Source organism: Neopelma chrysocephalum, unplaced genomic scaffold (assembly GCF_003984885.1).
Source record: "Neopelma chrysocephalum unplaced genomic scaffold, ASM398488v2 Primary Assembly neopelma1_25, whole genome shotgun sequence".
NCBI lineage: Eukaryota > Metazoa > Chordata > Aves > Passeriformes > Pipridae > Neopelma > Neopelma chrysocephalum.
Window position 1 is genome coordinate 35,330,596 of NW_020897694.1, and position 6,000 is coordinate 35,336,595.

The 6,000-nt window shown below is 48.2% G+C and overlaps 1 protein-coding gene across 6 annotated transcripts in view; it reads right to left on the reverse strand.

The window, feature by feature from the left end:
* Positions 1-4,712, reverse strand: part of REV1 (REV1, DNA directed polymerase) — a 73,485-nt gene extending 68,773 nt beyond the window's left edge. For 5 of the 6 annotated variants that reach the window (XM_027674902.1, XM_027674900.1, XM_027674901.1 and 2 more), the window contains exon 1: positions 4,524-4,711. The gene's annotated coding sequence lies outside the window, so the exon portion shown is untranslated. Of the gene's footprint in view, positions 1-4,523 lie in introns of all 6 variants that reach the window. The other variant, XM_027674899.1, reaches the window with a different exon arrangement.
* Between the last annotated feature and the right edge of the window lie 1,288 nt (positions 4,713-6,000).

The following is a 6,000-nucleotide window of genomic DNA, read 5'->3' on the forward strand; positions in this document are numbered from 1 at the left end:
TACAGAAACTAAGTAACAAACCACAGTATATAAAGGGAAAGTATCCCAGTATGTTTGTTTACTATTACTGAGGTAAACTTCTGATCTAAGCCAATATATTTCCAAGTTTCCTCCTAAATACAGAGAAAGATAAAAAGACAGAGCACAGTGGTTCTGTGTTTTCCAGGAAAAATATAGTTTTAAGTTCTTGGGACAAAATAAAACTCTTTAATTCTTTCAGATCCTTAAATTAAACTCAAATCTGAATTGTACTCTTGGCCTAAAATGGTTTTAAGTTGGTATTTTAAGTACCTCTGACATCAAAACAACAATACTACACTAATACTTAGTGGAGACAGATTGATACAAAATGGCCACAAAGCACAAACAGCTTATCCCAAGCAAATACAACACTTGCAGAACTTGGGTTAAAAATCAACACAGAAGTTACAGGAATCATTATGGAGGGGCAATACTTAAAATTTCAAATCAGCCAGAAATTAGAGTGAAAAGTCATTACCCCTACCTCTCCCCCAGTATTGTTTTATAAAGAAAATTATTGGAACTGCTTACCAAATCATGCAATTTCAGCAGGAAAACAGAGCAAATAGTGACTGAAAAGGCACTATTACAGACTAGTGCTTTAACGTTTCCTGAAAACAACAGGCAAATTCAGAAACCAGGAAGAGTATCTTTTCAATAGATCATTATTTTAGTTCTTTACTTCAAATGGGAGTTGCATTCAATAGCACAGAATGGTAAAATACATTCACTCTACTTGGAAAACTGCACTAATCATTTACCTTACTTGCCATGGGGTCAGGGGCTTTGCTATTTGTAAGAATTATCAGCAATTTCATGAATTCCTTTAAAAAGCAACAGCTTCTAGGTTTCCAAAATTATGTAAGTGGAGTGCAACCATTTATTCAAGAAGCTGACTCATCATGCCCTGAACTAACAGCTGATCTGAGTCAGCTCAAAAAGATGAAGTCATGAACACGGTGGACAGAATCTTATTTTACTTTGGATATGCTCTGACAACTAGAAGCTGACAAAAAATGCTAGCAACAGTCCCCAGGATCCTGCCAAAATACACCACCTACCTCACCTTGCAAGAAGACTGCCAATCATTAATTCAATACAGAAAAACCTGAGAGCAGTTCTTGACCCTACTCTGTGCAGCTTCAGCACTGCTTTGTTGCTTTTTGGTATTCAAACCAATCCACCTGCATTTGCAAGAATGACTTTGCAAGGTACCTGAGCAGTGTCTTCTAAGCAAAATCAGCTTTCTCTTTTTCAGAATTATTTCATAAAACAGGAAGCTGAAGAGATGTGCATGAATCAAGTCAAACCAAATAAGGAGGTTACAACCAAGAACTCCCTCACGCTGGGATCTGGTTAAAGTATTTACAGGTATTGGGGAACAGAAAGCAAAACCAACAGGAGAGTTAATCACAATATGGCTAAGCTTTACCTACGCAAGCAAACAAACCACCAGCTTAGCACTATTAAATAGACAGAATACCAACTGGGAGACCTAAAACTTGGAGACAGGAACGGAGTCTGTCCCCATGTCTCCTGACCACAAAAAATAATTAATAAAATACTGCTTTCCCCAAAACATAACACTGAAATTCAGGGACCACCATCTGCCCAGGCATTTAAAGCAAAGAATATAGAAGATACAATCCTTGCTGTGGGTATACCAAGCTAAAAGTGTCTCCTTGAAGAATTTCATGGTCACAGAATCTTTAGGAAGGATTCTGTGGATATCTTCCATTCCACATGAATGGAAGATATCATTACATCCCAGAATTTAAAGCTGTTTCGCACACTCACCTCTCTTCTGCTGAAGACTGAGAAAGAAAAGGGTTTCCTAATTCTGACTTCTATCTTACGAGTTCTTTACTCATAAGAGTAAAGAACCACCAGCTACTCCACATGAAATATGGAAGTGAGGAGATCTCAAACACAGAGGCTCTCTTCCCTAAAAACGTTTGTGTCTCCAATTCAAATGCTGGTTTCCCCAACAGAGCAAAAAGCTGTTCTTAGGGCAAAGCACTACAAGTATCTCTCTTAAAAAAACACGCTTCCAGAAGTATAATATGACACATGTCTGAGAATTCCTTGTGATTTTTTGCATCCACTTAGATTTGCTCTCTTACTTCCAACTTTTTTTGCAACTCTACAGCCACTCCCGTTTCTATTTGTTTCCAGTTTTTCCTCATTTTGTTATGCTTCGGTAAACACACGGCACTATCACCAAATTAATCTACATTGTATTCTTGAGGAAGGGTTTCAACATTTGGATATTTAAGTCCCTATTTATATCTATACCAGGCAAACATGCTGCTAAGAGCTGACACAGATCTCAGTGATATTAATATACCTCTTTGATTAACACAGAAAAATGTTGAATTAAAAAAAAAATCATTCTTCATGAAATAAACAATAGCTAACAAATTACAGAGGGAAAGCACACAGTAGGGTCAGGCAAGTTATTTTTCCCTGCTTGTCCTGAACAACTGATTTATTTAAAAAAAGGTCTGTGTAATCACATTATCTTTTTTCTTAATAATTTTTTGCTACTTAAAACCAGATTTCATTCTTACTTTTTAAAATCTCTCGAGTAACTGAAAGGGATGGTAATGAAAATTTGTGACGAAACTTCTTTCAAGAAGTCATGTGGGTCAAGGGATCAGAAATGACTAATCAAAACTGGCACCCAGTTACAACACACTACCACTGCATCAGAACAGACCGTGAGTAAGTAAGAGTATGTGTGTAGTATCCAGAAAGATGGACTGGTCTGAAGGGCCCATTACTGAATAACTTAATCAAGACACGTATGCTATACAAAGAAAAATATACAATCAGTTTACTACTGAGACTGGAAATATTGTAATGTATCTTTTCTTATTAGAGCTTTGCTTTTAGAACAATCTTTCCTAAACATCAGTGAGTCACAAGGTAGGTGTTTGCACTCTGCCTCTAACACTGTCCTACCAGTGACCTCCAGCAGTGTGATATCTTGGGATTATTTACTAACAGGGATTTGGTACATTATCCATTGCAAGAAATGGACTGAATGAAAGACCAATATGGTGGGAATGGGTAATACCCACATGCTTGAGGCAAGATGGCAAAGAATTTGTCAGAGATTTGTATTTCTGTGTTAAATATCATAAAGCTTAGTAAGACGGGACTATTCCAGAAATAAATTTAAACTGTAAGCTCTTGCAACTAATAGTAATTAGGCAACTGTTTAAACCAGTTCTATGCGAGCAACAATTGCATATAAATGAATAATGAACTTAGATCGTAAAATTACAATCTCCTGTGTTTACTTCCTTAGACTACAATATCAAATTTGAGGTTGGATCTGGATTTCAGATCAAGATGCACAAAAAACATCAACTCATTCTTTCATTAAGACAATCATTAACATGAGCAGAACATTCACAGCCCTGTGATTCTAAAAACTAACATTAATTTTAAAGCATCAGAAATAATGGGATATTACAGCCTACAACACACAGGTTTTTACCAAAAAAAATCCCAATAAACGTGCTTGTGATACTATCTTCCTCCCCCTTCTTAAGGTTAACGTGACATTACCAGGCATTTCCCATCAGGAGCTTCTTGCTCAGTATCACAGGTCAAGTCGGTGGTAACTGTATGGCAAAATGCACCACAATCATACGGGGAAGGGGTGAAAGAAGCATCAGCGAAAGCATCTGTCTCTCGGTGTTTGTAAGCACGGGCTTACTCATCAAGCACAGGTCCTCCCTCTTCCCTTCAGCACACCGGTTGTACCCAGCACTATTGCTCAGCAAATACAACTTGTCACAAACAGGACGGGAAACCGCAGGCAAGATAGACGCTGCTACATCGCGGGGAGCGTTCAAGAGGGCACGGCCGCGCCAGGGCTCGGGCTTTCGTTCTCCTCCCCTCCAACCTATTTCCCTGCAGTGACCCCTTGGCGCTGGCAGAACGCTGTGACACAGCCTCGCTCGCCCTGGCTCTGCCGGGGGGGGACCCGTGTTGTGTCTGCGGCGCAGGCCCCATGTGACAGATACAGACAGACAGACACGCACACAGTCAGACAGACACACGCACAGGTGCGGGGAGGGGCGGGTGACCCGGACACGCGCACACCTGGCGCGCACCCGCGGTGTCTCGCGAGGCGGTCGGGGGCGCGCACACGCACGCGTCCAGGGGTCCGTCCCCGCGTCCCCCCCGCGCTCCCGCGCGCGCGCGGGCAACCGAGGCCCCCACGCGCCGGTTACATAACGCCGCGCGCAGGCCCCCCTTCCCTTCCCGCCCCTCGTTCCCGCGCCGGGAAAAGAACGGGGAAGGCCCAGGCCGCGGGCCCAGGGAGGGGCTGAGACAGGGCAGCGGCTGCGGGCCTCGCGCCTGCCTCTCCAGCTCCCCCTCCCTCCCTCCTCCCCTTCCTGCTCCCCGTCCCCGAGCCGGCCCCCGCACGTCCCCCCCAGCCGCGCCGTGAGGAGGAACGCGCCCGCTCCGGCAGCCCCGCCGCTCACCTTTCGCCGCGTCCCAGACGCACATTCCCAGGGGCGCCGCCGCCGCCTCCTGCCCTGCCGGGCCGTGTGTGCTTCACATCGCGGCTCCCCCTCCGGCACGGATGGACGCACGCAACCGCCGCCTCCCGCCCGCCTTCTTCCTCTTCCTCCTCCTTCCCAGCGCCAGCCGCCCTCTCCCCCCGCTCTCCCTGCCTTCTTCCCTCTCCCCCCCCGCACGGTGTCCCCGGCACGGCCCCTCCTCCTCCCTCCCCCCCCGCCCCTTCCCGCGAGCGCGTCACGGGAGAGTCTCGCGCCACCAACGCGCCGCCGCCGCGCGGTCAACAAACGGCGCGCGCCAGGCGGGCAGGGCCGCTGGGCCAGGGCGCCCCCTGGCGGGGCGTCAGCGCACGGAGCGGGGCTGGGGGACGCGAGCACCGCGGGGCACGTGACGGCGGGGATGGGCGGGGCGCGGCGCGAGCGGCTCTCGCGCCTCTCCCCGCGCGCCCGAGTGGGCTGCGGGGTGGCGGCGCCCCCTGGCGGCCCGACGAGCGCGCCGCAAGCGCAGGCGGGCGATTCGCACCGGGACGGGACGGGAGCGGAGCGCAGGGGGTCGATGTGCCCAGCACAGCCCGCACCTCCCGCTTACGGGGGTCGCTGTTCAGGGAAGAAGCAGACGAGGAAGGCCCGAGTTGGGTTATGGTGGTGCCAGCGTCCCTCTCCCGGCCTGGACCCCAGTAGGAGATGGCGGGAGGGGGGTCACGGCCCGGCCCTGGCCCTGGCCCTGCCCCTGCCCCGGCTGGGTCCTGGTGGCTGAAGTGGGTCTGAGCCAGGTTCAGGTCTCTGCAGCCTCACTCTTGAACGGATTCCTTCCGCAGGAAAAGGGCCTGCTTGTTCCTCTCGCTTGCTGGACATGGCATAACACCCACTGGCTTCTCACACGTGGTTATGCGTTTTTATTTACAGAAACACAGAATCAGTTAGGTTGGAAAAGACCTCCAAGATCATCGATTCCAACCTTTGACCAATAACCACCTTGTCAACTAAAGCACTGAGTGCCACGTCCAGTTGTTTCTTGAACACTTCCAGGGACAGTGACTCCACCACCTTCCTGGGCAGATCATTCCAATGTTCAACAACCCTTCCCAGGAAGAAATTCTTCCTGATGTCCAACCTGAACCTCCTGTTGCACAGCTTGAGGCTATGCCCTCTTGTCCTGTCACTGGTTGCCTGGGAGAAGAGGCTGACACCCACCTGGCTACAACCTCCTTTCATGTGGTTGTACAGAGCGATAAGGTCACCCCTGAGCCTCTTTTTTCCAGGCTAAACAGCAGCTCCCTCAGCTGCTCCTTATAAGACTTGAGCTCCAGACCCTTCACCAGCTCTGTTGACCATCTCTGGGCACACTCCAGCACCCCAGTGTCTTTCTTACAGTGAGGAACACAAAACTGGACACAGTACTTGAGGTGTGGTCTCACCAGTGCCGAGTACAGAGGGACAA